The sequence below is a fragment of the Ambystoma mexicanum genome, chromosome 1p (assembly GCF_040938575.1).
Source record: "Ambystoma mexicanum isolate Mex_15411 chromosome 1p, UKY_AmexF1_1, whole genome shotgun sequence".
Taxonomy (NCBI): Eukaryota; Metazoa; Chordata; class Amphibia; order Caudata; family Ambystomatidae; genus Ambystoma; species Ambystoma mexicanum.
The window spans coordinates 12,906,164-12,932,128 of NC_090921.1; the positions used below are offsets into that span (position 1 = coordinate 12,906,164).

A 25,965-nucleotide genomic window follows, 5' to 3' on the forward strand; every position below is an offset into this window, starting at 1 on the left:
TCATGCTTTGCTTTGATTTTGAATTAATGGCCAAACCAGCCAATCCCTAAAAAAATACAGGTCTCAGAGGCTCTCGTTTCAGTACCAGCAGGGTAGCGTGGCCGAGCGGTCTAAGGCGCTGGATTTAGGCTCCAGTCTCTTTGGAGGCGTGGGTTCGAATCCCACCGCTGCCAATAGCTGTTTCTTTTTTATCTTCATGCCACGTGTACAGACAGGACAATTGGGAGCCAGGGAATGGCATGTGTTTATGAATTCTTGCTTTTCTGAACACCCAGACTGAAAGCACACATCTGACTCGTGTGCGTTTTCACCAAAAAAGGGTAAAGCATAAATCACTGTTCACTGAAAACGGACATGCGTTCACGATCCTGTCAATAAACACGTGCTTGGCAGGGCCACAAATCTGCCGACACGATGCCCTAATGAATGCACATCTCTTTGCCTTGGTAGTTGCTCCTTTTTGCAGCGCCTTTTCCTGCTGCATCACAAAAACTCAGTTCAAGACACTTGGCTCCATCCAGTGGAGCTCCTATGCCCAGCTTAGAAACCCCCAGGCACGAGATTGCAAGGTCCCTGGTAATTCTCCCACTCCTGGACACGTCGGAACCAAGTTTCGTATGCACTAGCAGCGAGAACAAAATCCCACATGTGAGGACAATAGGCGTCTTTCATTTAGGGCTAGTGTTAGGCTAAGAGTTTGCAGTAGCTCCTTGGGTCGAGTTAGGGGTCGAATGAGACAAAGCTAAGATTTGCGTTACGGCTGGGGTTGGTCCAGTAAGGATCCCACACACCATGGACCATCGGCGGAGGCCCCGGGTAGGCTTACACTGCGGGCTAATGGTGGACTTCTTTAAAAACGTGAGCACTAAATGGGGCGGGATGTTGACTGAAAGAATGCAGCTAGCTACAGAAATATGCAGAAATAAAGAAAAACACATCTCATTGCATGCCTTTAAAGAGCTTACTCTCCCTACCGGCAATGTTCCTGAACCTTCGCTTCCCAAACATTTTTAGAACCAAAAAAAACCTAGAAAAGATCTGACCTCCCTCACCGGGAATTGAACTCAAGACTGCTGGATGGAGGGGTGCTGACATTGACCACTAGGCTACCAGACTGCTGTTGAACAGAGCACTCCCGAAAGGTGACATTTCAATTTCAGGCTGACAAGTGTGCTTTATTGTTCAGTTCGGGCTTTGCACAGCCAGTGCTAGAATTCAATCCAAGTTCATGCTTTGCTTTGATTTTGAATTAATGGCCAAACCAGCCAATCCCTAAAAAAATACAGGTCTCAGAGGCTCTCGTTTCAGTACCAGCAGGGTAGCGTGGCCGAGCGGTCTAAGGCGCTGGATTTAGGCTCCAGTCTCTTTGGAGGCGTGGGTTCGAATCCCACCGCTGCCAATAGCTGTTTCTTTTTTATCTTCATGCCACGTGTACAGACAGGACAATTGGGAGCCAGGGAATGGCATGTGTTTATGAATTCTTGCTTTTCTGAACACCCAGACTGAAAGCACACATCTGACTCGTGTGCGTTTTCACCAAAAAAGGGTAAAGCATAAATCACTGTTCACTGAAAACGGACATGCGTTCACGATCCTGTCAATAAACACGTGCTTGGCAGGGCCACAAATCTGCCGACACGATGCCCTAATGAATGCACATCTCTTTGCCTTGGTAGTTGCTCCTTTTTGCAGCGCCTTTTCCTGCTGCATCACAAAAACTCAGTTCAAGACACTTGGCTCCATCCAGTGGAGCTCCTATGCCCAGCTTAGAAACCCCCAGGCACGAGATTGCAAGGTCCCTGGTAATTCTCCCACTCCTGGACACGTCGGAACCAAGTTTCGTATGCACTAGCAGCGAGAACAAAATCCCACATGTGAGGACAATAGGCGTCTTTCATTTAGGGCTAGTGTTAGGCTAAGAGTTTGCAGTAGCTCCTTGGGTCGAGTTAGGGGTCGAATGAGACAAAGCTAAGATTTGCGTTACGGCTGGGGTTGGTCCAGTAAGGATCCCACACACCATGGACCATCGGCGGAGGCCCCGGGTAGGCTTACACTGCGGGCTAATGGTGGACTTCTTTAAAAACGTGAGCACTAAATGGGGCGGGATGTTGACTGAAAGAATGCAGCTAGCTACAGAAATATGCAGAAATAAAGAAAAACACATCTCATTGCATGCCTTTAAAGAGCTTACTCTCCCTACCGGCAATGTTCCTGAACCTTCGCTTCCCAAACATTTTTAGAACCAAAAAAAACCTAGAAAAGATCTGACCTCCCTCACCGGGAATTGAACTCAAGACTGCTGGATGGAGGGGTGCTGACATTGACCACTAGGCTACCAGACTGCTGTTGAACAGAGCACTCCCGAAAGGTGACATTTCAATTTCAGGCTGACAAGTGTGCTTTATTGTTCAGTTCGGGCTTTGCAGAGCCAGTGCTAGAATTCAATCCAAGTTCATGCTTTGCTTTGATTTTGAATTAATGGCCAAACCAGCCAATCCCTAAAAAAATACAGGTCTCAGAGGCTCTCGTTTCAGTACCAGCAGGGTAGCGTGGCCGAGCGGTCTAAGGCGCTGGATTTAGGATCCAGTCTCTTTGGAGGCGTGGGTTCGAATCCCACCGCTGCCAATAGCTGTTTCTTTTTTATCTTCATGCCACGTGTACAGACAGGACAATTGGGAGCCAGGGAATGGCATGTGTTTATGAATTCTTGCTTTTCTGAACACCCAGACTGAAAGCACACATCTGACTCGTGTGCGTTTTCACCAAAAAAGGGTAAAGCATAAATCACTGTTCACTGAAAACGGACATGCGTTCACGATCCTGTCAATAAACACGTGCTTGGCAGGGCCACAAATCTGCCGACACGATGCCCTAATGAATGCACATCTCTTTGCCTTGGTAGTTGCTCCTTTTTGCAGCGCCTTTTCCTGCTGCATCACAAAAACTCAGTTCAAGACACTTGGCTCCATCCAGTGGAGCTCCTATGCCCAGCTTAGAAACCCCCAGGCACGAGATTGCAAGGTCCCTGGTAATTCTCCCACTCCTGGACACGTCGGAACCAAGTTTCGTATGCACTAGCAGCGAGAACAAAATCCCACATGTGAGGACAATAGGCGTCTTTCATTTAGGGCTAGTGTTAGGCTAAGAGTTTGCAGTAGCTCCTTGGGTCGAGTTAGGGGTCGAATGAGACAAAGCTAAGATTTGCGTTACGGCTGGGGTTGGTCCAGTAAGGATCCCACACACCATGGACCATCGGCGGAGGCCCCGGGTAGGCTTACACTGCGGGCTAATGGTGGACTTCTTTAAAAACGTGAGCACTAAATGGGGCGGGATGTTGACTGAAAGAATGCAGCTAGCTACAGAAATATGCAGAAATAAAGAAAAACACATCTCATTGCATGCCTTTAAAGAGCTTACTCTCCCTACCGGCAATGTTCCTGAACCTTCGCTTCCCAAACATTTTTAGAACCAAAAAAAACCTAGAAAAGATCTGACCTCCCTCACCGGGAATTGAACTCAAGACTGCTGGATGGAGGGGTGCTGACATTGACCACTAGGCTACCAGACTGCTGTTGAACAGAGCACTCCCGAAAGGTGACATTTCAATTTCAGGCTGACAAGTGTGCTTTATTGTTCAGTTCGGGCTTTGCAGAGCCAGTGCTAGAATTCAATCCAAGTTCATGCTTTGCTTTGATTTTGAATTAATGGCCAAACCAGCCAATCCCTAAAAAAATACAGGTCTCAGAGGCTCTCGTTTCAGTACCAGCAGGGTAGCGTGGCCGAGCGGTCTAAGGCGCTGGATTTAGGCTCCAGTCTCTTTGGAGGCGTGGGTTCGAATCCCACCGCTGCCAATAGCTGTTTCTTTTTTATCTTCATGCCACGTGTACAGACAGGACAATTGGGAGCCAGGGAATGGCATGTGTTTATGAATTCTTGCTTTTCTGAACACCCAGACTGAAAGCACACATCTGACTCGTGTGCGTTTTCACCAAAAAAGGGTAAAGCATAAATCACTGTTCACTGAAAACGGACATGCGTTCACGATCCTGTCAATAAACACGTGCTTGGCAGGGCCACAAATCTGCCGACACGATGCCCTAATGAATGCACATCTCTTTGCCTTGGTAGTTGCTCCTTTTTGCAGCGCCTTTTCCTGCTGCATCACAAAAACTCAGTTCAAGACACTTGGCTCCATCCAGTGGAGCTCCTATGCCCAGCTTAGAAACCCCCAGGCACGAGATTGCAAGGTCCCTGGTAATTCTCCCACTCCTGGACACGTCGGAACCAAGTTTCGTATGCACTAGCAGCGAGAACAAAATCCCACATGTGAGGACAATAGGCGTCTTTCATTTAGGGCTAGTGTTAGGCTAAGAGTTTGCAGTAGCTCCTTGGGTCGAGTTAGGGGTCGAATGAGACAAAGCTAAGATTTGCGTTACGGCTGGGGTTGGTCCAGTAAGGATCCCACACACCATGGACCATCGGCGGAGGCCCCGGGTAGGCTTACACTGCGGGCTAATGGTGGACTTCTTTAAAAACGTGAGCACTAAATGGGGCGGGATGTTGACTGAAAGAATGCAGCTAGCTACAGAAATATGCAGAAATAAAGAAAAACACATCTCATTGCATGCCTTTAAAGAGCTTACTCTCCCTACCGGCAATGTTCCTGAACCTTCGCTTCCCAAACATTTTTAGAACCAAAAAAAACCTAGAAAAGATCTGACCTCCCTCACCGGGAATTGAACTCAAGACTGCTGGATGGAGGGGTGCTGACATTGACCACTAGGCTACCAGACTGCTGTTGAACAGAGCACTCCCGAAAGGTGACATTTCAATTTCAGGCTGACAAGTGTGCTTTATTGTTCAGTTCGGGCTTTGCACAGCCAGTGCTAGAATTCAATCCAAGTTCATGCTTTGCTTTGATTTTGAATTAATGGCCAAACCAGCCAATCCCTAAAAAAATACAGGTCTCAGAGGCTCTCGTTTCAGTACCAGCAGGGTAGCGTGGCCGAGCGGTCTAAGGCGCTGGATTTAGGCTCCAGTCTCTTTGGAGGCGTGGGTTCGAATCCCACCGCTGCCAATAGCTGTTTCTTTTTTATCTTCATGCCACGTGTACAGACAGGACAATTGGGAGCCAGGGAATGGCATGTGTTTATGAATTCTTGCTTTTCTGAACACCCAGACTGAAAGCACACATCTGACTCGTGTGCGTTTTCACCAAAAAAGGGTAAAGCATAAATCACTGTTCACTGAAAACGGACATGCGTTCACGATCCTGTCAATAAACACGTGCTTGGCAGGGCCACAAATCTGCCGACACGATGCCCTAATGAATGCACATCTCTTTGCCTTGGTAGTTGCTCCTTTTTGCAGCGCCTTTTCCTGCTGCATCACAAAAACTCAGTTCAAGACACTTGGCTCCATCCAGTGGAGCTCCTATGCCCAGCTTAGAAACCCCCAGGCACGAGATTGCAAGGTCCCTGGTAATTCTCCCACTCCTGGACACGTCGGAACCAAGTTTCGTATGCACTAGCAGCGAGAACAAAATCCCACATGTGAGGACAATAGGCGTCTTTCATTTAGGGCTAGTGTTAGGCTAAGAGTTTGCAGTAGCTCCTTGGGTCGAGTTAGGGGTCGAATGAGACAAAGCTAAGATTTGCGTTACGGCTGGGGTTGGTCCAGTAAGGATCCCACACACCATGGACCATCGGCGGAGGCCCCGGGTAGGCTTACACTGCGGGCTAATGGTGGACTTCTTTAAAAACGTGAGCACTAAATGGGGCGGGATGTTGACTGAAAGAATGCAGCTAGCTACAGAAATATGCAGAAATAAAGAAAAACACATCTCATTGCATGCCTTTAAAGAGCTTACTCTCCCTACCGGCAATGTTCCTGAACCTTCGCTTCCCAAACATTTTTAGAACCAAAAAAAACCTAGAAAAGATCTGACCTCCCTCACCGGGAATTGAACTCAAGACTGCTGGATGGAGGGGTGCTGACATTGACCACTAGGCTACCAGACTGCTGTTGAACAGAGCACTCCCGAAAGGTGACATTTCAATTTCAGGCTGACAAGTGTGCTTTATTGTTCAGTTCGGGCTTTGCAGAGCCAGTGCTAGAATTCAATCCAAGTTCATGCTTTGCTTTGATTTTGAATTAATGGCCAAACCAGCCAATCCCTAAAAAAATACAGGTCTCAGAGGCTCTCGTTTCAGTACCAGCAGGGTAGCGTGGCCGAGCGGTCTAAGGCGCTGGATTTAGGCTCCAGTCTCTTTGGAGGCGTGGGTTCGAATCCCACCGCTGCCAATAGCTGTTTCTTTTTTATCTTCATGCCACGTGTACAGACAGGACAATTGGGAGCCAGGGAATGGCATGTGTTTATGAATTCTTGCTTTTCTGAACACCCAGACTGAAAGCACACATCTGACTCGTGTGCGTTTTCACCAAAAAAGGGTAAAGCATAAATCACTGTTCACTGAAAACGGACATGCGTTCACGATCCTGTCAATAAACACGTGCTTGGCAGGGCCACAAATCTGCCGACACGATGCCCTAATGAATGCACATCTCTTTGCCTTGGTAGTTGCTCCTTTTTGCAGCGCCTTTTCCTGCTGCATCACAAAAACTCAGTTCAAGACACTTGGCTCCATCCAGTGGAGCTCCTATGCCCAGCTTAGAAACCCCCAGGCACGAGATTGCAAGGTCCCTGGTAATTCTCCCACTCCTGGACACGTCGGAACCAAGTTTCGTATGCACTAGCAGCGAGAACAAAATCCCACATGTGAGGACAATAGGCGTCTTTCATTTAGGGCTAGTGTTAGGCTAAGAGTTTGCAGTAGCTCCTTGGGTCGAGTTAGGGGTCGAATGAGACAAAGCTAAGATTTGCGTTACGGCTGGGGTTGGTCCAGTAAGGATCCCACACACCATGGACCATCGGCGGAGGCCCCGGGTAGGCTTACACTGCGGGCTAATGGTGGACTTCTTTAAAAACGTGAGCACTAAATGGGGCGGGATGTTGACTGAAAGAATGCAGCTAGCTACAGAAATATGCAGAAATAAAGAAAAACACATCTCATTGCATGCCTTTAAAGAGCTTACTCTCCCTACCGGCAATGTTCCTGAACCTTCGCTTCCCAAACATTTTTAGAACCAAAAAAAACCTAGAAAAGATCTGACCTCCCTCACCGGGAATTGAACTCAAGACTGCTGGATGGAGGGGTGCTGACATTGACCACTAGGCTACCAGACTGCTGTTGAACAGAGCACTCCCGAAAGGTGACATTTCAATTTCAGGCTGACAAGTGTGCTTTATTGTTCAGTTCGGGCTTTGCACAGCCAGTGCTAGAATTCAATCCAAGTTCATGCTTTGCTTTGATTTTGAATTAATGGCCAAACCAGCCAATCCCTAAAAAAATACAGGTCTCAGAGGCTCTCGTTTCAGTACCAGCAGGGTAGCGTGGCCGAGCGGTCTAAGGCGCTGGATTTAGGCTCCAGTCTCTTTGGAGGCGTGGGTTCGAATCCCACCGCTGCCAATAGCTGTTTCTTTTTTATCTTCATGCCACGTGTACAGACAGGACAATTGGGAGCCAGGGAATGGCATGTGTTTATGAATTCTTGCTTTTCTGAACACCCAGACTGAAAGCACACATCTGACTCGTGTGCGTTTTCACCAAAAAAGGGTAAAGCATAAATCACTGTTCACTGAAAACGGACATGCGTTCACGATCCTGTCAATAAACACGTGCTTGGCAGGGCCACAAATCTGCCGACACGATGCCCTAATGAATGCACATCTCTTTGCCTTGGTAGTTGCTCCTTTTTGCAGCGCCTTTTCCTGCTGCATCACAAAAACTCAGTTCAAGACACTTGGCTCCATCCAGTGGAGCTCCTATGCCCAGCTTAGAAACCCCCAGGCACGAGATTGCAAGGTCCCTGGTAATTCTCCCACTCCTGGACACGTCGGAACCAAGTTTCGTATGCACTAGCAGCGAGAACAAAATCCCACATGTGAGGACAATAGGCGTCTTTCATTTAGGGCTAGTGTTAGGCTAAGAGTTTGCAGTAGCTCCTTGGGTCGAGTTAGGGGTCGAATGAGACAAAGCTAAGATTTGCGTTACGGCTGGGGTTGGTCCAGTAAGGATCCCACACACCATGGACCATCGGCGGAGGCCCCGGGTAGGCTTACACTGCGGGCTAATGGTGGACTTCTTTAAAAACGTGAGCACTAAATGGGGCGGGATGTTGACTGAAAGAATGCAGCTAGCTACAGAAATATGCAGAAATAAAGAAAAACACATCTCATTGCATGCCTTTAAAGAGCTTACTCTCCCTACCGGCAATGTTCCTGAACCTTCGCTTCCCAAACATTTTTAGAACCAAAAAAAACCTAGAAAAGATCTGACCTCCCTCACCGGGAATTGAACTCAAGACTGCTGGATGGAGGGGTGCTGACATTGACCACTAGGCTACCAGACTGCTGTTGAACAGAGCACTCCCGAAAGGTGACATTTCAATTTCAGGCTGACAAGTGTGCTTTATTGTTCAGTTCGGGCTTTGCACAGCCAGTGCTAGAATTCAATCCAAGTTCATGCTTTGCTTTGATTTTGAATTAATGGCCAAACCAGCCAATCCCTAAAAAAATACAGGTCTCAGAGGCTCTCGTTTCAGTACCAGCAGGGTAGCGTGGCCGAGCGGTCTAAGGCGCTGGATTTAGGCTCCAGTCTCTTTGGAGGCGTGGGTTCGAATCCCACCGCTGCCAATAGCTGTTTCTTTTTTATCTTCATGCCACGTGTACAGACAGGACAATTGGGAGCCAGGGAATGGCATGTGTTTATGAATTCTTGCTTTTCTGAACACCCAGACTGAAAGCACACATCTGACTCGTGTGCGTTTTCACCAAAAAAGGGTAAAGCATAAATCACTGTTCACTGAAAACGGACATGCGTTCACGATCCTGTCAATAAACACGTGCTTGGCAGGGCCACAAATCTGCCGACACGATGCCCTAATGAATGCACATCTCTTTGCCTTGGTAGTTGCTCCTTTTTGCAGCGCCTTTTCCTGCTGCATCACAAAAACTCAGTTCAAGACACTTGGCTCCATCCAGTGGAGCTCCTATGCCCAGCTTAGAAACCCCCAGGCACGAGATTGCAAGGTCCCTGGTAATTCTCCCACTCCTGGACACGTCGGAACCAAGTTTCGTATGCACTAGCAGCGAGAACAAAATCCCACATGTGAGGACAATAGGCGTCTTTCATTTAGGGCTAGTGTTAGGCTAAGAGTTTGCAGTAGCTCCTTGGGTCGAGTTAGGGGTCGAATGAGACAAAGCTAAGATTTGCGTTACGGCTGGGGTTGGTCCAGTAAGGATCCCACACACCATGGACCATCGGCGGAGGCCCCGGGTAGGCTTACACTGCGGGCTAATGGTGGACTTCTTTAAAAACGTGAGCACTAAATGGGGCGGGATGTTGACTGAAAGAATGCAGCTAGCTACAGAAATATGCAGAAATAAAGAAAAACACATCTCATTGCATGCCTTTAAAGAGCTTACTCTCCCTACCGGCAATGTTCCTGAACCTTCGCTTCCCAAACATTTTTAGAACCAAAAAAAACCTAGAAAAGATCTGACCTCCCTCACCGGGAATTGAACTCAAGACTGCTGGATGGAGGGGTGCTGACATTGACCACTAGGCTACCAGACTGCTGTTGAACAGAGCACTCCCGAAAGGTGACATTTCAATTTCAGGCTGACAAGTGTGCTTTATTGTTCAGTTCGGGCTTTGCAGAGCCAGTGCTAGAATTCAATCCAAGTTCATGCTTTGCTTTGATTTTGAATTAATGGCCAAACCAGCCAATCCCTAAAAAAATACAGGTCTCAGAGGCTCTCGTTTCAGTACCAGCAGGGTAGCGTGGCCGAGCGGTCTAAGGCGCTGGATTTAGGCTCCAGTCTCTTTGGAGGCGTGGGTTCGAATCCCACCGCTGCCAATAGCTGTTTCTTTTTTATCTTCATGCCACGTGTACAGACAGGACAATTGGGAGCCAGGGAATGGCATGTGTTTATGAATTCTTGCTTTTCTGAACACCCAGACTGAAAGCACACATCTGACTCGTGTGCGTTTTCACCAAAAAAGGGTAAAGCATAAATCACTGTTCACTGAAAACGGACATGCGTTCACGATCCTGTCAATAAACACGTGCTTGGCAGGGCCACAAATCTGCCGACACGATGCCCTAATGAATGCACATCTCTTTGCCTTGGTAGTTGCTCCTTTTTGCAGCGCCTTTTCCTGCTGCATCACAAAAACTCAGTTCAAGACACTTGGCTCCATCCAGTGGAGCTCCTATGCCCAGCTTAGAAACCCCCAGGCACGAGATTGCAAGGTCCCTGGTAATTCTCCCACTCCTGGACACGTCGGAACCAAGTTTCGTATGCACTAGCAGCGAGAACAAAATCCCACATGTGAGGACAATAGGCGTCTTTCATTTAGGGCTAGTGTTAGGCTAAGAGTTTGCAGTAGCTCCTTGGGTCGAGTTAGGGGTCGAATGAGACAAAGCTAAGATTTGCGTTACGGCTGGGGTTGGTCCAGTAAGGATCCCACACACCATGGACCATCGGCGGAGGCCCCGGGTAGGCTTACACTGCGGGCTAATGGTGGACTTCTTTAAAAACGTGAGCACTAAATGGGGCGGGATGTTGACTGAAAGAATGCAGCTAGCTACAGAAATATGCAGAAATAAAGAAAAACACATCTCATTGCATGCCTTTAAAGAGCTTACTCTCCCTACCGGCAATGTTCCTGAACCTTCGCTTCCCAAACATTTTTAGAACCAAAAAAAACCTAGAAAAGATCTGACCTCCCTCACCGGGAATTGAACTCAGGACTGCTGGATGGAGGGGTGCTGACATTGACCACTAGGCTACCAGACTGCTGTCGAACAGAGCACTCCCGAAAGGTGACATTTCAATTTCAGGCTGACAAGTGTGCTTTATTGTTCAGTTCGGGCTTTGCACAGCCAGTGCTAGAATTCAATCCAAGTTCATGCTTTGCTTTGATTTTGAATTAATGGCCAAACCAGCCAATCCCTAAAAAAATACAGGTCTCAGAGGCTCTCGTTTCAGTACCAGCAGGGTAGCGTGGCCGAGCGGTCTAAGGCGCTGGATTTAGGCTCCAGTCTCTTTGGAGGCGTGGGTTCGAATCCCACCGCTGCCAATAGCTGTTTCTTTTTTATCTTCATGCCACGTGTACAGACAGGACAATTGGGAGCCAGGGAATGGCATGTGTTTATGAATTCTTGCTTTTCTGAACACCCAGACTGAAAGCACACATCTGACTCGTGTGCGTTTTCACCAAAAAAGGGTAAAGCATAAATCACTGTTCACTGAAAACGGACATGCGTTCACGATCCTGTCAATAAACACGTTCAGGGCAGGGCCACAAATCTGCCGACACGATGCCCTAATGAATGCACATCTCTTTGCCTTGGTAGTTGCTCCTTTTTGCGGAGCCTTTTCCTGCTGCATCACAAAAACTCAGTTCAAGACACTTGGCTCCATCCAGTGGAGCTCCTATGCCCAGCTTAGAAACCCCCAGGCACGAGATTGCAAGGTCCCTGGTAATTCTCCCACTCCTGGACACGTCGGAACCAAGTTTCGTATGCACTAGCAGCGAGAACAAAATCCCACATGTGAGGACAATAGGCGTCTTTCATTTAGGGCTAGTGTTAGGCTAAGAGTTTGCAGTAGCTCCTTGGGTCGAGTTAGGGGTCGAATGAGACAAAGCTAAGATTTGCGTTACGGCTGGGGTTGGTCCAGTAAGGATCCCACACACCATGGACCATCGGCGGAGGCCCCGGGTAGGCTTACACTGCGGGCTAATGGTGGACTTCTTTAAAAACGTGAGCACTAAATGGGGCGGGATGTTGACTGAAAGAATGCAGCTAGCTACAGAAATATGCAGAAATAAAGAAAAACACATCTCATTGCATGCCTTTAAAGAGCTTACTCTCCCTACCGGCAATGTTCCTGAACCTTCGCTTCCCAAACATTTTTAGAACCAAAAAAAACCTAGAAAAGATCTGACCTCCCTCACCGGGAATTGAACTCAAGACTGCTGGATGGAGGGGTGCTGACATTGACCACTAGGCTACCAGACTGCTGTTGAACAGAGCACTCCCGAAAGGTGACATTTCAATTTCAGGCTGACAAGTGTGCTTTATTGTTCAGTTCGGGCTTTGCACAGCCAGTGCTAGAATTCAATCCAAGTTCATGCTTTGCTTTGATTTTGAATTAATGGCCAAACCAGCCAATCCCTAAAAAAATACAGGTCTCAGAGGCTCTCGTTTCAGTACCAGCAGGGTAGCGTGGCCGAGCGGTCTAAGGCGCTGGATTTAGGCTCCAGTCTCTTTGGAGGCGTGGGTTCGAATCCCACCGCTGCCAATAGCTGTTTCTTTTTTATCTTCATGCCACGTGTACAGACAGGACAATTGGGAGCCAGGGAATGGCATGTGTTTATGAATTCTTGCTTTTCTGAACACCCAGACTGAAAGCACACATCTGACTCGTGTGCGTTTTCACCAAAAAAGGGTAAAGCATAAATCACTGTTCACTGAAAACGGACATGCGTTCACGATCCTGTCAATAAACACGTGCTTGGCAGGGCCACAAATCTGCCGACACGATGCCCTAATGAATGCACATCTCTTTGCCTTGGTAGTTGCTCCTTTTTGCAGCGCCTTTTCCTGCTGCATCACAAAAACTCAGTTCAAGACACTTGGCTCCATCCAGTGGAGCTCCTATGCCCAGCTTAGAAACCCCCAGGCACGAGATTGCAAGGTCCCTGGTAATTCTCCCACTCCTGGACACGTCGGAACCAAGTTTCGTATGCACTAGCAGCGAGAACAAAATCCCACATGTGAGGACAATAGGCGTCTTTCATTTAGGGCTAGTGTTAGGCTAAGAGTTTGCAGTAGCTCCTTGGGTCGAGTTAGGGGTCGAATGAGACAAAGCTAAGATTTGCGTTACGGCTGGGGTTGGTCCAGTAAGGATCCCACACACCATGGACCATCGGCGGAGGCCCCGGGTAGGCTTACACTGCGGGCTAATGGTGGACTTCTTTAAAAACGTGAGCACTAAATGGGGCGGGATGTTGACTGAAAGAATGCAGCTAGCTACAGAAATATGCAGAAATAAAGAAAAACACATCTCATTGCATGCCTTTAAAGAGCTTACTCTCCCTACCGGCAATGTTCCTGAACCTTCGCTTCCCAAACATTTTTAGAACCAAAAAAAACCTAGAAAAGATCTGACCTCCCTCACCGGGAATTGAACTCAAGACTGCTGGATGGAGGGGTGCTGACATTGACCACTAGGCTACCAGACTGCTGTTGAACAGAGCACTCCCGAAAGGTGACATTTCAATTTCAGGCTGACAAGTGTGCTTTATTGTTCAGTTCGGGCTTTGCACAGCCAGTGCTAGAATTCAATCCAAGTTCATGCTTTGCTTTGATTTTGAATTAATGGCCAAACCAGCCAATCCCTAAAAAAATACAGGTCTCAGAGGCTCTCGTTTCAGTACCAGCAGGGTAGCGTGGCCGAGCGGTCTAAGGCGCTGGATTTAGGCTCCAGTCTCTTTGGAGGCGTGGGTTCGAATCCCACCGCTGCCAATAGCTGTTTCTTTTTTATCTTCATGCCACGTGTACAGACAGGACAATTGGGAGCCAGGGAATGGCATGTGTTTATGAATTCTTGCTTTTCTGAACACCCAGACTGAAAGCACACATCTGACTCGTGTGCGTTTTCACCAAAAAAGGGTAAAGCATAAATCACTGTTCACTGAAAACGGACATGCGTTCACGATCCTGTCAATAAACACGTGCTTGGCAGGGCCACAAATCTGCCGACACGATGCCCTAATGAATGCACATCTCTTTGCCTTGGTAGTTGCTCCTTTTTGCAGCGCCTTTTCCTGCTGCATCACAAAAACTCAGTTCAAGACACTTGGCTCCATCCAGTGGAGCTCCTATGCCCAGCTTAGAAACCCCCAGGCACGAGATTGCAAGGTCCCTGGTAATTCTCCCACTCCTGGACACGTCGGAACCAAGTTTCGTATGCACTAGCAGCGAGAACAAAATCCCACATGTGAGGACAATAGGCGTCTTTCATTTAGGGCTAGTGTTAGGCTAAGAGTTTGCAGTAGCTCCTTGGGTCGAGTTAGGGGTCGAATGAGACAAAGCTAAGATTTGCGTTACGGCTGGGGTTGGTCCAGTAAGGATCCCACACACCATGGACCATCGGCGGAGGCCCCGGGTAGGCTTACACTGCGGGCTAATGGTGGACTTCTTTAAAAACGTGAGCACTAAATGGGGCGGGATGTTGACTGAAAGAATGCAGCTAGCTACAGAAATATGCAGAAATAAAGAAAAACACATCTCATTGCATGCCTTTAAAGAGCTTACTCTCCCTACCGGCAATGTTCCTGAACCTTCGCTTCCCAAACATTTTTAGAACCAAAAAAAACCTAGAAAAGATCTGACCTCCCTCACCGGGAATTGAACTCAAGACTGCTGGATGGAGGGGTGCTGACATTGACCACTAGGCTACCAGACTGCTGTTGAACAGAGCACTCCCGAAAGGTGACATTTCAATTTCAGGCTGACAAGTGTGCTTTATTGTTCAGTTCGGGCTTTGCACAGCCAGTGCTAGAATTCAATCCAAGTTCATGCTTTGCTTTGATTTTGAATTAATGGCCAAACCAGCCAATCCCTAAAAAAATACAGGTCTCAGAGGCTCTCGTTTCAGTACCAGCAGGGTAGCGTGGCCGAGCGGTCTAAGGCGCTGGATTTAGGCTCCAGTCTCTTTGGAGGCGTGGGTTCGAATCCCACCGCTGCCAATAGCTGTTTCTTTTTTATCTTCATGCCACGTGTACAGACAGGACAATTGGGAGCCAGGGAATGGCATGTGTTTATGAATTCTTGCTTTTCTGAACACCCAGACTGAAAGCACACATCTGACTCGTGTGCGTTTTCACCAAAAAAGGGTAAAGCATAAATCACTGTTCACTGAAAACGGACATGCGTTCACGATCCTGTCAATAAACACGTGCTTGGCAGGGCCACAAATCTGCCGACACGATGCCCTAATGAATGCACATCTCTTTGCCTTGGTAGTTGCTCCTTTTTGCAGCGCCTTTTCCTGCTGCATCACAAAAACTCAGTTCAAGACACTTGGCTCCATCCAGTGGAGCTCCTATGCCCAGCTTAGAAACCCCCAGGCACGAGATTGCAAGGTCCCTGGTAATTCTCCCACTCCTGGACACGTCGGAACCAAGTTTCGTATGCACTAGCAGCGAGAACAAAATCCCACATGTGAGGACAATAGGCGTCTTTCATTTAGGGCTAGTGTTAGGCTAAGAGTTTGCAGTAGCTCCTTGGGTCGAGTTAGGGGTCGAATGAGACAAAGCTAAGATTTGCGTTACGGCTGGGGTTGGTCCAGTAAGGATCCCACACACCATGGACCATCGGCGGAGGCCCCGGGTAGGCTTACACTGCGGGCTAATGGTGGACTTCTTTAAAAACGTGAGCACTAAATGGGGCGGGATGTTGACTGAAAGAATGCAGCTAGCTACAGAAATATGCAGAAATAAAGAAAAACACATCTCATTGCATGCCTTTAAAGAGCTTACTCTCCCTACCGGCAATGTTCCTGAACCTTCGCTTCCCAAACATTTTTAGAACCAAAAAAAACCTAGAAAAGATCTGACCTCCCTCACCGGGAATTGAACTCAAGACTGCTGGATGGAGGGGTGCTGACATTGACCACTAGGCTACCAGACTGCTGTTGAACAGAGCACTCCCGAAAGGTGACATTTCAATTTCAGGCTGACAAGTGTGCTTTATTGTTCAGTTCGGGCTTTGCAGAGCCAGTGCTAGAATTCAATCCAAGTTCATGCTTTGCTTTGATTTTGAATTAATGGCCAAACCAGCCAATCCCTAAAAAAATACAGGTCTCAGAGGCTCTCGTTTCAGTACCAGCAGGGTAGCGTGGACGAGCGGTCTAAGGCGCTGGATTTAGGCTCCAGTCTCTTTGGAGGCGTGGGTTCGAATCCCACCGCTGCCAATAGCTGTTTCTTTTTTATCTTCATGCCACGTGTACAGACAGGACAATTGGGAGCCAGGGAATGGCATGTGTTTATGAATTCTTGCTTTTCTGAACACCCAGACTGAAAGCACACATCTGACTCGTGTGCGTTTTCACCAAAAAAGGGTAAAGCATAAATCACTGTTCACTGAAAACGGACATGCGTTCACGATCCTGTCAATAAACACGTGCTTGGCAGGGCCACAAATCTGCCGACACGATGCCCTAATGAATGCACATCTCTTTGCCTTGGTAGTTGCTCCTTTTTGCAGCGCCTTTTCCTGCTGCATCACAAAAACTCAGTTCAAGACACTTGGCTCCATCCAGTGGAGCTCCTATGCCCAGCTTAGAAACCCCCAGGCACGAGATTGCAAGGTCCCTGGTAATTCTCCCACTCCTGGACACGTCGGAACCAAGTTTCGTATGCACTAGCAGCGAGAACAAAATCCCACATGTGAGGACAATAGGCGTCTTTCATTTAGGGCTAGTGTTAGGCTAAGAGTTTGCAGTAGCTCCTTGGGTCGAGTTAGGGGTCGAATGAGACAAAGCTAAGATTTGCGTTACGGCTGGGGTTGGTCCAGTAAGGATCCCACACACCATGGACCATCGGCGGAGGCCCCGGGTAGGCTTACACTGCGGGCTAATGGTGGACTTCTTTAAAAACGTGAGCACTAAATGGGGCGGGATGTTGACTGAAAGAATGCAGCTAGCTACAGAAATATGCAGAAATAAAGAAAAACACATCTCATTGCATGCCTTTAAAGAGCTTACTCTCCCTACCGGCAATGTTCCTGAACCTTCGCTTCCCAAACATTTTTAGAACCAAAAAAAACCTAGAAAAGATCTGACCTCCCTCACCGGGAATTGAACTCAGGACTGCTGGATGGAGGGGTGCTGACATTGACCACTAGGCTACCAGACTGCTGTCGAACAGAGCACTCCCGAAAGGTGACATTTCAATTTCAGGCTGACAAGTGTGCTTTATTGTTCAGTTCGGGCTTTGCACAGCCAGTGCTAGAATTCAATCCAAGTTCATGCTTTGCTTTGATTTTGAATTAATGGCCAAACCAGCCAATCCCTAAAAAAATACAGGTCTCAGAGGCTCTCGTTTCAGTACCAGCAGGGTAGCGTGGCCGAGCGGTCTAAGGCGCTGGATTTAGGCTCCAGTCTCTTTGGAGGCGTGGGTTCGAATCCCACCGCTGCCAATAGCTGTTTCTTTTTTATCTTCATGCCACGTGTACAGACAGGACAATTGGGAGCCAGGGAATGGCATGTGTTTATGAATTCTTGCTTTTCTGAACACCCAGACTGAAAGCACACATCTGACTCGTGTGCGTTTTCACCAAAAAAGGGTAAAGCATAAATCACTGTTCACTGAAAACGGACATGCGTTCACGATCCTGTCAATAAACACGTGCTTGGCAGGGCCACAAATCTGCCGACACGATGCCCTAATGAATGCACATCTCTTTGCCTTGGTAGTTGCTCCTTTTTGCAGCGCCTTTTCCTGCTGCATCACAAAAACTCAGTTCAAGACACTTGGCTCCATCCAGTGGAGCTCCTATGCCCAGCTTAGAAACCCCCAGGCACGAGATTGCAAGGTCCCTGGTAATTCTCCCACTCCTGGACACGTCGGAACCAAGTTTCGTATGCACTAGCAGCGAGAACAAAATCCCACATGTGAGGACAATAGGCGTCTTTCATTTAGGGCTAGTGTTAGGCTAAGAGTTTGCAGTAGCTCCTTGGGTCGAGTTAGGGGTCGAATGAGACAAAGCTAAGATTTGCGTTACGGCTGGGGTTGGTCCAGTAAGGATCCCACACACCATGGACCATCGGCGGAGGCCCCGGGTAGGCTTACACTGCGGGCTAATGGTGGACTTCTTTAAAAACGTGAGCACTAAATGGGGCGGGATGTTGACTGAAAGAATGCAGCTAGCTACAGAAATATGCAGAAATAAAGAAAAACACATCTCATTGCATGCCTTTAAAGAGCTTACTCTCCCTACCGGCAATGTTCCTGAACCTTCGCTTCCCAAACATTTTTAGAACCAAAAAAAACCTAGAAAAGATCTGACCTCCCTCACCGGGAATTGAACTCAAGACTGCTGGATGGAGGGGTGCTGACATTGACCACTAGGCTACCAGACTGCTGTTGAACAGAGCACTCCCGAAAGGTGACATTTCAATTTCAGGCTGACAAGTGTGCTTTATTGTTCAGTTCGGGCTTTGCACAGCCAGTGCTAGAATTCAATCCAAGTTCATGCTTTGCTTTGATTTTGAATTAATGGCCAAACCAGCCAATCCCTAAAAAAATACAGGTCTCAGAGGCTCTCGTTTCAGTACCAGCAGGGTAGCGTGGCCGAGCGGTCTAAGGCGCTGGATTTAGGCTCCAGTCTCTTTGGAGGCGTGGGTTCGAATCCCACCGCTGCCAATAGCTGTTTCTTTTTTATCTTCATGCCACGTGTACAGACAGGACAATTGGGAGCCAGGGAATGGCATGTGTTTATGAATTCTTGCTTTTCTGAACACCCAGACTGAAAGCACACATCTGACTCGTGTGCGTTTTCACCAAAAAAGGGTAAAGCATAAATCACTGTTCACTGAAAACGGACATGCGTTCACGATCCTGTCAATAAACACGTGCTTGGCAGGGCCACAAATCTGCCGACACGATGCCCTAATGAATGCACATCTCTTTGCCTTGGTAGTTGCTCCTTTTTGCAGCGCCTTTTCCTGCTGCATCACAAAAACTCAGTTCAAGACACTTGGCTCCATCCAGTGGAGCTCCTATGCCCAGCTTAGAAACCCCCAGGCACGAGATTGCAAGGTCCCTGGTAATTCTCCCACTCCTGGACACGTCGGAACCAAGTTTCGTATGCACTAGCAGCGAGAACAAAATCCCACATGTGAGGACAATAGGCGTCTTTCATTTAGGGCTAGTGTTAGGCTAAGAGTTTGCAGTAGCTCCTTGGGTCGAGTTAGGGGTCGAATGAGACAAAGCTAAGATTTGCGTTACGGCTGGGGTTGGTCCAGTAAGGATCCCACACACCATGGACCATCGGCGGAGGCCCCGGGTAGGCTTACACTGCGGGCTAATGGTGGACTTCTTTAAAAACGTGAGCACTAAATGGGGCGGGATGTTGACTGAAAGAATGCAGCTAGCTACAGAAATATGCAGAAATAAAGAAAAACACATCTCATTGCATGCCTTTAAAGAGCTTACTCTCCCTACCGGCAATGTTCCTGAACCTTCGCTTCCCAAACATTTTTAGAACCAAAAAAAACCTAGAAAAGATCTGACCTCCCTCACCGGGAATTGAACTCAAGACTGCTGGATGGAGGGGTGCTGACATTGACCACTAGGCTACCAGACTGCTGTTGAACAGAGCACTCCCGAAAGGTGACATTTCAATTTCAGGCTGACAAGTGTGCTTTATTGTTCAGTTCGGGCTTTGCACAGCCAGTGCTAGAATTCAATCCAAGTTCATGCTTTGCTTTGATTTTGAATTAATGGCCAAACCAGCCAATCCCTAAAAAAATACAGGTCTCAGAGGCTCTCGTTTCAGTACCAGCAGGGTAGCGTGGCCGAGCGGTCTAAGGCGCTGGATTTAGGCTCCAGTCTCTTTGGAGGCGTGGGTTCGAATCCCACCGCTGCCAATAGCTGTTTCTTTTTTATCTTCATGCCACGTGTACAGACAGGACAATTGGGAGCCAGGGAATGGCATGTGTTTATGAATTCTTGCTTTTCTGAACACCCAGACTGAAAGCACACATCTGACTCGTGTGCGTTTTCACCAAAAAAGGGTAAAGCATAAATCACTGTTCACTGAAAACGGACATGCGTTCACGATCCTGTCAATAAACACGTGCTTGGCAGGGCCACAAATCTGCCGACACGATGCCCTAATGAATGCACATCTCTTTGCCTTGGTAGTTGCTCCTTTTTGCAGCGCCTTTTCCTGCTGCATCACAAAAACTCAGTTCAAGACACTTGGCTCCATCCAGTGGAGCTCCTATGCCCAGCTTAGAAACCCCCAGGCACGAGATTGCAAGGTCCCTGGTAATTCTCCCACTCCTGGACACGTCGGAACCAAGTTTCGTATGCACTAGCAGCGAGAACAAAATCCCACATGTGAGGACAATAGGCGTCTTTCATTTAGGGCTAGTGTTAGGCTAAGAGTTTGCAGTAGCTCCTTGGGTCGAGTTAGGGGTCGAATGAGACAAAGCTAAGATTTGTGTTACGGCTGGGGTTGGTCCAGTAAGGATCCCACACACCATGGACCATCGGCGGAGGCCCCGGGTAGGCTTACACTGCGGGCTAATGGTGGACTTCTTTAAAAACGTGAGCACTAAATGGGGCGGGATGTTGACTGAAAGAATGCAGCTAGCTACAGAAATATGCAGAAATAAAGAAAAACACATCTCATTGCATGCCTTTAAAGAGCTTACTCTCCCTACCGGCAATGTTCCTGAACCTTCGCTTCCCAAACATTTTTAGAACCAAAAAAAACCTAGAAAAGATCTGACCTCCCTCACCGGGAATTGAACTCAAGACTGCTGGATGGAGGGGTGCTGACATTGACCACTAGGCTACCAGACTGCTGTTGAACAGAGCACTCCCGAAAGGTGACATTTCAATTTCAGGCTGACAAGTGTGCTTTATTGTTCAGTTCGGGCTTTGCACAGCCAGTGCTAGAATTCAATCCAAGTTCATGCTTTGCTTTGATTTTGAATTAATGGCCAAACCAGCCAATCCCTAAAAAAATACAGGTCTCAGAGGCTCTCGTTTCAGTACCAGCAGGGTAGCGTGGCCGAGCGGTCTAAGGCGCTGGATTTAGGCTCCAGTCTCTTTGGAGGTGTGGGTTCGAATCCCACCGCTGCCAATAGCTGTTTCTTTTTTATCTTCATGCCACGTGTACAGACAGGACAATTGGGAGCCAGGGAATGGCATGTGTTTATGAATTCTTGCTTTTCTGAACACCCAGACTGAAAGCACACATCTGACTCGTGTGCGTTTTCACCAAAAAAGGGTAAAGCATAAATCACTGTTCACTGAAAACGGACATGCGTTCACCATCCTGTCAATAAACACGTGCTTGGCAGGGCCACAAATCTGCCGACACGATGCCCTAATGAATGCACATCTCTTTGCCTTGGTAGTTGCTCCTTTTTGCAGCGCCTTTTCCTGCTGCATCACAAAAACTCAGTTCAAGACACTTGGCTCCATCCAGTGGAGCTCCTATGCCCAGCTTAGAAACCCCCAGGCACGAGATTGCAAGGTCCCTGGTAATTCTCCCACTCCTGGACACGTCGGAACCAAGTTTCGTATGCACTAGCAGCGAGAACAAAATCCCACATGTGAGGACAATAGGCGTCTTTCATTTAGGGCTAGTGTTAGGCTAAGAGTTTGCAGTAGCTCCTTGGGTCGAGTTAGGGGTCGAATGAGACAAAGCTAAGATTTGCGTTACGGCTGGGGTTGGTCCAGTAAGGATCCCACACACCATGGACCATCGGCGGAGGCCCCGGGTAGGCTTACACTGCGGGCTAATGGTGGACTTCTTTAAAAACGTGAGCACTAAATGGGGCGGGATGTTGACTGAAAGAATGCAGCTAGCTACAGAAATATGCAGAAATAAAGAAAAACACATCTCATTGCATGCCTTTAAAGAGCTTACTCTCCCTACCGGCAATGTTCCTGAACCTTCGCTTCCCAAACATTTTTAGAACCAAAAAAAACCTAGAAAAGATCTGACCTCCCTCACCGGGAATTGAACTCAAGACTGCTGGATGGAGGGGTGCTGACATTGACCACTAGGCTACCAGACTGCTGTTGAACAGAGCACTCCCGAAAGGTGACATTTCAATTTCAGGCTGACAAGTGTGCTTTATTGTTCAGTTCGGGCTTTGCAGAGCCAGTGCTAGAATTCAATCCAAGTTCATGCTTTGCTTTGATTTTGAATTAATGGCCAAACCAGCCAATCCCTAAAAAAATACAGGTCTCAGAGGCTCTCGTTTCAGTACCAGCAGGGTAGCGTGGCCGAGCGGTCTAAGGCGCTGGATTTAGGCTCCAGTCTCTTTGGAGGCGTGGGTTCGAATCCCACCGCTGCCAATAGCTGTTTCTTTTTTATCTTCATGCCACGTGTACAGACAGGACAATTGGGAGCCAGGGAATGGCATGTGTTTATGAATTCTTGCTTTTCTGAACACCCAGACTGAAAGCACACATCTGACTCGTGTGCGTTTTCACCAAAAAAGGGTAAAGCATAAATCACTGTTCACTGAAAACGGACATGCGTTCACGATCCTGTCAATAAACACGTGCTTGGCAGGGCCACAAATCTGCCGACACGATGCCCTAATGAATGCACATCTCTTTGCCTTGGTAGTTGCTCCTTTTTGCAGCGCCTTTTCCTGCTGCATCACAAAAACTCAGTTCAAGACACTTGGCTCCATCCAGTGGAGCTCCTATGCCCAGCTTAGAAACCCCCAGGCACGAGATTGCAAGGTCCCTGGTAATTCTCCCACTCCTGGACACGTCGGAACCAAGTTTCGTATGCACTAGCAGCGAGAACAAAATCCCACATGTGAGGACAATAGGCGTCTTTCATTTAGGGCTAGTGTTAGGCTAAGAGTTTGCAGTAGCTCCTTGGGTCGAGTTAGGGGTCGAATGAGACAAAGCTAAGATTTGCGTTACGGCTGGGGTTGGTCCAGTAAGGATCCCACACACCATGGACCATCGGCGGAGGCCCCGGGTAGGCTTACACTGCGGGCTAATGGTGGACTTCTTTAAAAACGTGAGCACTAAATGGGGCGGGATGTTGACTGAAAGAATGCAGCTAGCTACAGAAATATGCAGAAATAAAGAAAAACACATCTCATTGCATGCCTTTAAAGAGCTTACTCTCCCTACCGGCAATGTTCCTGAACCTTCGCTTCCCAAACATTTTTAGAACCAAAAAAAACCTAGAAAAGATCTGACCTCCCTCACCGGGAATTGAACTCAAGACTGCTGGATGGAGGGGTGCTGACATTGACCACTAGGCTACCAGACTGCTGTTGAACAGAGCACTCCCGAAAGGTGACATTTCAATTTCAGGCTGACAAGTGTGCTTTATTGTTCAGTTCGGGCTTTGCACAGCCAGTGCTAGAATTCAATCCAAGTTCATGCTTTGCTTTGATTTTGAATTAATGGCCAAACCAGCCAATCCCTAAAAAAATACAGGTCTCAGAGGCTCTCGTTTCAGTACCAGCAGGGTAGCGTGGCCGAGCGGTCTAAGGCGCTGGATTTAGGCTCCAGTCTCTTTGGAGGCGTGGGTTCGAATCCCACCGCTGCCAATAGCTGTTTCTTTTTTATCTTCATGCCACGTGTACAGACAGGACAATTGGGAGCCAGGGAATGGCATGTGTTTATGAATTCTTGCTTTTCTGAACACCCAGACTGAAAGCACACATCTGACTCGTGTGCGTTTTCACCAAAAAAGGGTAAAGCATAAATCACTGTTCACTGAAAACGGACATGCGTTCACGATCCTGTCAATAAACACGTGCTTGGCAGGGCCACAAATCTGCCGACACGATGCCCTAATGAATGCACATCTCTTTGCCTTGGTAGTTGCTCCTTTTTGCAGCGCCTTTTCCTGCTGCATCACAAAAACTCAGTTCAAGACACTTGGCTCCATCCAGTGGAGCTCCTATGCCCAGCTTAGAAACCCCCAGGCACGAGATTGCAAGGTCCCTGGTAATTCTCCCACTCCTGGACACGTCGGAACCAAGTTTCGTATGCACTAGCAGCGAGAACAAAATCCCACATGTGAGGACAATAGGCGTCTTTCATTTAGGGCTAGTGTTAGGCTAAGAGTTTGCAGTAGCTCCTTGGGTCGAGTTAGGGGTCGAATGAGACAAAGCTAAGATTTGCGTTACGGCTGGGGTTGGTCCAGTAAGGATCCCACACACCATGGACCATCGGCGGAGGCCCCGGGTAGGCTTACACTGCGGGCTAATGGTGGACTTCTTTAAAAACGTGAGCACTAAATGGGGCGGGATGTTGACTGAAAGAATGCAGCTAGCTACAGAAATATGCAGAAATAAAGAAAAACACATCTCATTGCATGCCTTTAAAGAGCTTACTCTCCCTACCGGCAATGTTCCTGAACCTTCGCTTCCCAAACATTTTTAGAACCAAAAAAAACCTAGAAAAGATCTGACCTCCCTCACCGGGAATTGAACTCAAGACTGCTGGATGGAGGGGTGCTGACATTGACCACTAGGCTACCAGACTGCTGTTGAACAGAGCACTCCCGAAAGGTGACATTTCAATTTCAGGCTGACAAGTGTGCTTTATTGTTCAGTTCGGGCTTTGCACAGCCAGTGCTAGAATTCAATCCAAGTTCATGCTTTGCTTTGATTTTGAATTAATGGCCAAACCAGCCAATCCCTAAAAAAATACAGGTCTCAGAGGCTCTCGTTTCAGTACCAGCAGGGTAGCGTGGCCGAGCGGTCTAAGGCGCTGGATTTAGGCTCCAGTCTCTTTGGAGGCGTGGGTTCGAATCCCACCGCTGCCAATAGCTGTTTCTTTTTTATCTTCATGCCACGTGTACAGACAGGACAATTGGGAGCCAGGGAATGGCATGTGTTTATGAATTCTTGCTTTTCTGAACACCCAGACTGAAAGCACACATCTGACTCGTGTGCGTTTTCACCAAAAAAGGGTAAAGCATAAATCACTGTTCACTGAAAACGGACATGCGTTCACGATCCTGTCAATAAACACGTGCTTGGCAGGGCCACAAATCTGCCGACACGATGCCCTAATGAATGCACATCTCTTTGCCTTGGTAGTTGCTCCTTTTTGCAGCGCCTTTTCCTGCTGCATCACAAAAACTCAGTTCAAGACACTTGGCTCCATCCAGTGGAGCTCCTATGCCCAGCTTAGAAACCCCCAGGCACGAGATTGCAAGGTCCCTGGTAATTCTCCCACTCCTGGACACGTCGGAACCAAGTTTCGTATGCACTAGCAGCGAGAACAAAATCCCACATGTGAGGACAATAGGCGTCTTTCATTTAGGGCTAGTGTTAGGCTAAGAGTTTGCAGTAGCTCCTTGGGTCGAGTTAGGGGTCGAATGAGACAAAGCTAAGATTTGCGTTACGGCTGGGGTTGGTCCAGTAAGGATCCCACACACCATGGACCATCGGCGGAGGCCCCGGGTAGGCTTACACTGCGGGCTAATGGTGGACTTCTTTAAAAACGTGAGCACTAAATGGGGCGGGATGTTGACTGAAAGAATGCAGCTAGCTACAGAAATATGCAGAAATAAAGAAAAACACATCTCATTGCATGCCTTTAAAGAGCTTACTCTCCCTACCGGCAATGTTCCTGAACCTTCGCTTCCCAAACATTTTTAGAACCAAAAAAAACCTAGAAAAGATCTGACCTCCCTCACCGGGAATTGAACTCAAGACTGCTGGATGGAGGGGTGCTGACATTGACCACTAGGCTACCAGACTGCTGTTGAACAGAGCACTCCCGAAAGGTGACATTTCAATTTCAGGCTGACAAGTGTGCTTTATTGTTCAGTTCGGGCTTTGCAGAGCCAGTGCTAGAATTCAATCCAAGTTCATGCTTTGCTTTGATTTTGAATTAATGGCCAAACCAGCCAATCCCTAAAAAAATACAGGTCTCAGAGGCTCTCGTTTCAGTACCAGCAGGGTAGCGTGGACGAGCGGTCTAAGGCGCTGGATTTAGGCTCCAGTCTCTTTGGAGGCGTGGGTTCGAATCCCACCGCTGCCAATAGCTGTTTCTTTTTTATCTTCATGCCACGTGTACAGACAGGACA

General features: G+C 48.0%; 22 non-coding genes across 22 annotated transcripts; all 22 read left to right on the plus strand.

Annotated features, from left to right (window-relative positions):
- Positions 1-91: 91 nt before the first annotated feature.
- TRNAL-UAG (transfer RNA leucine (anticodon UAG)) lies at positions 92-173 on the plus strand. Its single transcript has one exon. It is a non-coding gene; the product is annotated as a tRNA-Leu (tRNA).
- Positions 174-1,317: 1,144 nt separating this feature from the next.
- Positions 1,318-1,399, plus strand: TRNAL-UAG (transfer RNA leucine (anticodon UAG)). The gene has a single exon. It is a non-coding gene; the product is annotated as a tRNA-Leu (tRNA).
- Positions 1,400-2,543: 1,144 nt separating this feature from the next.
- Positions 2,544-2,625, plus strand: TRNAL-UAG (transfer RNA leucine (anticodon UAG)). Its single transcript has one exon. It is a non-coding gene; the product is annotated as a tRNA-Leu (tRNA).
- A 1,144-nt stretch (positions 2,626-3,769) lies between these two features.
- TRNAL-UAG (transfer RNA leucine (anticodon UAG)) lies at positions 3,770-3,851 on the plus strand. Its single transcript has one exon. It is a non-coding gene; the product is annotated as a tRNA-Leu (tRNA).
- A 1,144-nt stretch (positions 3,852-4,995) lies between these two features.
- Positions 4,996-5,077, plus strand: TRNAL-UAG (transfer RNA leucine (anticodon UAG)). Its single transcript has one exon. It is a non-coding gene; the product is annotated as a tRNA-Leu (tRNA).
- Positions 5,078-6,221: 1,144 nt separating this feature from the next.
- On the plus strand, positions 6,222-6,303 carry TRNAL-UAG (transfer RNA leucine (anticodon UAG)). The gene has a single exon. It is a non-coding gene; the product is annotated as a tRNA-Leu (tRNA).
- Positions 6,304-7,447: 1,144 nt separating this feature from the next.
- Positions 7,448-7,529, plus strand: TRNAL-UAG (transfer RNA leucine (anticodon UAG)). The gene has a single exon. It is a non-coding gene; the product is annotated as a tRNA-Leu (tRNA).
- A 1,144-nt stretch (positions 7,530-8,673) lies between these two features.
- TRNAL-UAG (transfer RNA leucine (anticodon UAG)) lies at positions 8,674-8,755 on the plus strand. The gene has a single exon. It is a non-coding gene; the product is annotated as a tRNA-Leu (tRNA).
- Positions 8,756-9,899: 1,144 nt separating this feature from the next.
- TRNAL-UAG (transfer RNA leucine (anticodon UAG)) lies at positions 9,900-9,981 on the plus strand. The gene has a single exon. It is a non-coding gene; the product is annotated as a tRNA-Leu (tRNA).
- Positions 9,982-11,125: 1,144 nt separating this feature from the next.
- On the plus strand, positions 11,126-11,207 carry TRNAL-UAG (transfer RNA leucine (anticodon UAG)). Its single transcript has one exon. It is a non-coding gene; the product is annotated as a tRNA-Leu (tRNA).
- Positions 11,208-12,351: 1,144 nt separating this feature from the next.
- TRNAL-UAG (transfer RNA leucine (anticodon UAG)) lies at positions 12,352-12,433 on the plus strand. Its single transcript has one exon. It is a non-coding gene; the product is annotated as a tRNA-Leu (tRNA).
- A 1,144-nt stretch (positions 12,434-13,577) lies between these two features.
- On the plus strand, positions 13,578-13,659 carry TRNAL-UAG (transfer RNA leucine (anticodon UAG)). Its single transcript has one exon. It is a non-coding gene; the product is annotated as a tRNA-Leu (tRNA).
- A 1,144-nt stretch (positions 13,660-14,803) lies between these two features.
- On the plus strand, positions 14,804-14,885 carry TRNAL-UAG (transfer RNA leucine (anticodon UAG)). The gene has a single exon. It is a non-coding gene; the product is annotated as a tRNA-Leu (tRNA).
- A 1,144-nt stretch (positions 14,886-16,029) lies between these two features.
- Positions 16,030-16,111, plus strand: TRNAL-UAG (transfer RNA leucine (anticodon UAG)). The gene has a single exon. It is a non-coding gene; the product is annotated as a tRNA-Leu (tRNA).
- A 1,144-nt stretch (positions 16,112-17,255) lies between these two features.
- On the plus strand, positions 17,256-17,337 carry TRNAL-UAG (transfer RNA leucine (anticodon UAG)). The gene has a single exon. It is a non-coding gene; the product is annotated as a tRNA-Leu (tRNA).
- A 1,144-nt stretch (positions 17,338-18,481) lies between these two features.
- On the plus strand, positions 18,482-18,563 carry TRNAL-UAG (transfer RNA leucine (anticodon UAG)). Its single transcript has one exon. It is a non-coding gene; the product is annotated as a tRNA-Leu (tRNA).
- Positions 18,564-19,707: 1,144 nt separating this feature from the next.
- Positions 19,708-19,789, plus strand: TRNAL-UAG (transfer RNA leucine (anticodon UAG)). The gene has a single exon. It is a non-coding gene; the product is annotated as a tRNA-Leu (tRNA).
- Positions 19,790-20,933: 1,144 nt separating this feature from the next.
- Positions 20,934-21,015, plus strand: TRNAL-UAG (transfer RNA leucine (anticodon UAG)). The gene has a single exon. It is a non-coding gene; the product is annotated as a tRNA-Leu (tRNA).
- Positions 21,016-22,159: 1,144 nt separating this feature from the next.
- TRNAL-UAG (transfer RNA leucine (anticodon UAG)) lies at positions 22,160-22,241 on the plus strand. The gene has a single exon. It is a non-coding gene; the product is annotated as a tRNA-Leu (tRNA).
- Positions 22,242-23,385: 1,144 nt separating this feature from the next.
- Positions 23,386-23,467, plus strand: TRNAL-UAG (transfer RNA leucine (anticodon UAG)). Its single transcript has one exon. It is a non-coding gene; the product is annotated as a tRNA-Leu (tRNA).
- A 1,144-nt stretch (positions 23,468-24,611) lies between these two features.
- Positions 24,612-24,693, plus strand: TRNAL-UAG (transfer RNA leucine (anticodon UAG)). Its single transcript has one exon. It is a non-coding gene; the product is annotated as a tRNA-Leu (tRNA).
- Positions 24,694-25,837: 1,144 nt separating this feature from the next.
- Positions 25,838-25,919, plus strand: TRNAL-UAG (transfer RNA leucine (anticodon UAG)). Its single transcript has one exon. It is a non-coding gene; the product is annotated as a tRNA-Leu (tRNA).
- Positions 25,920-25,965: the final 46 nt, after the last annotated feature.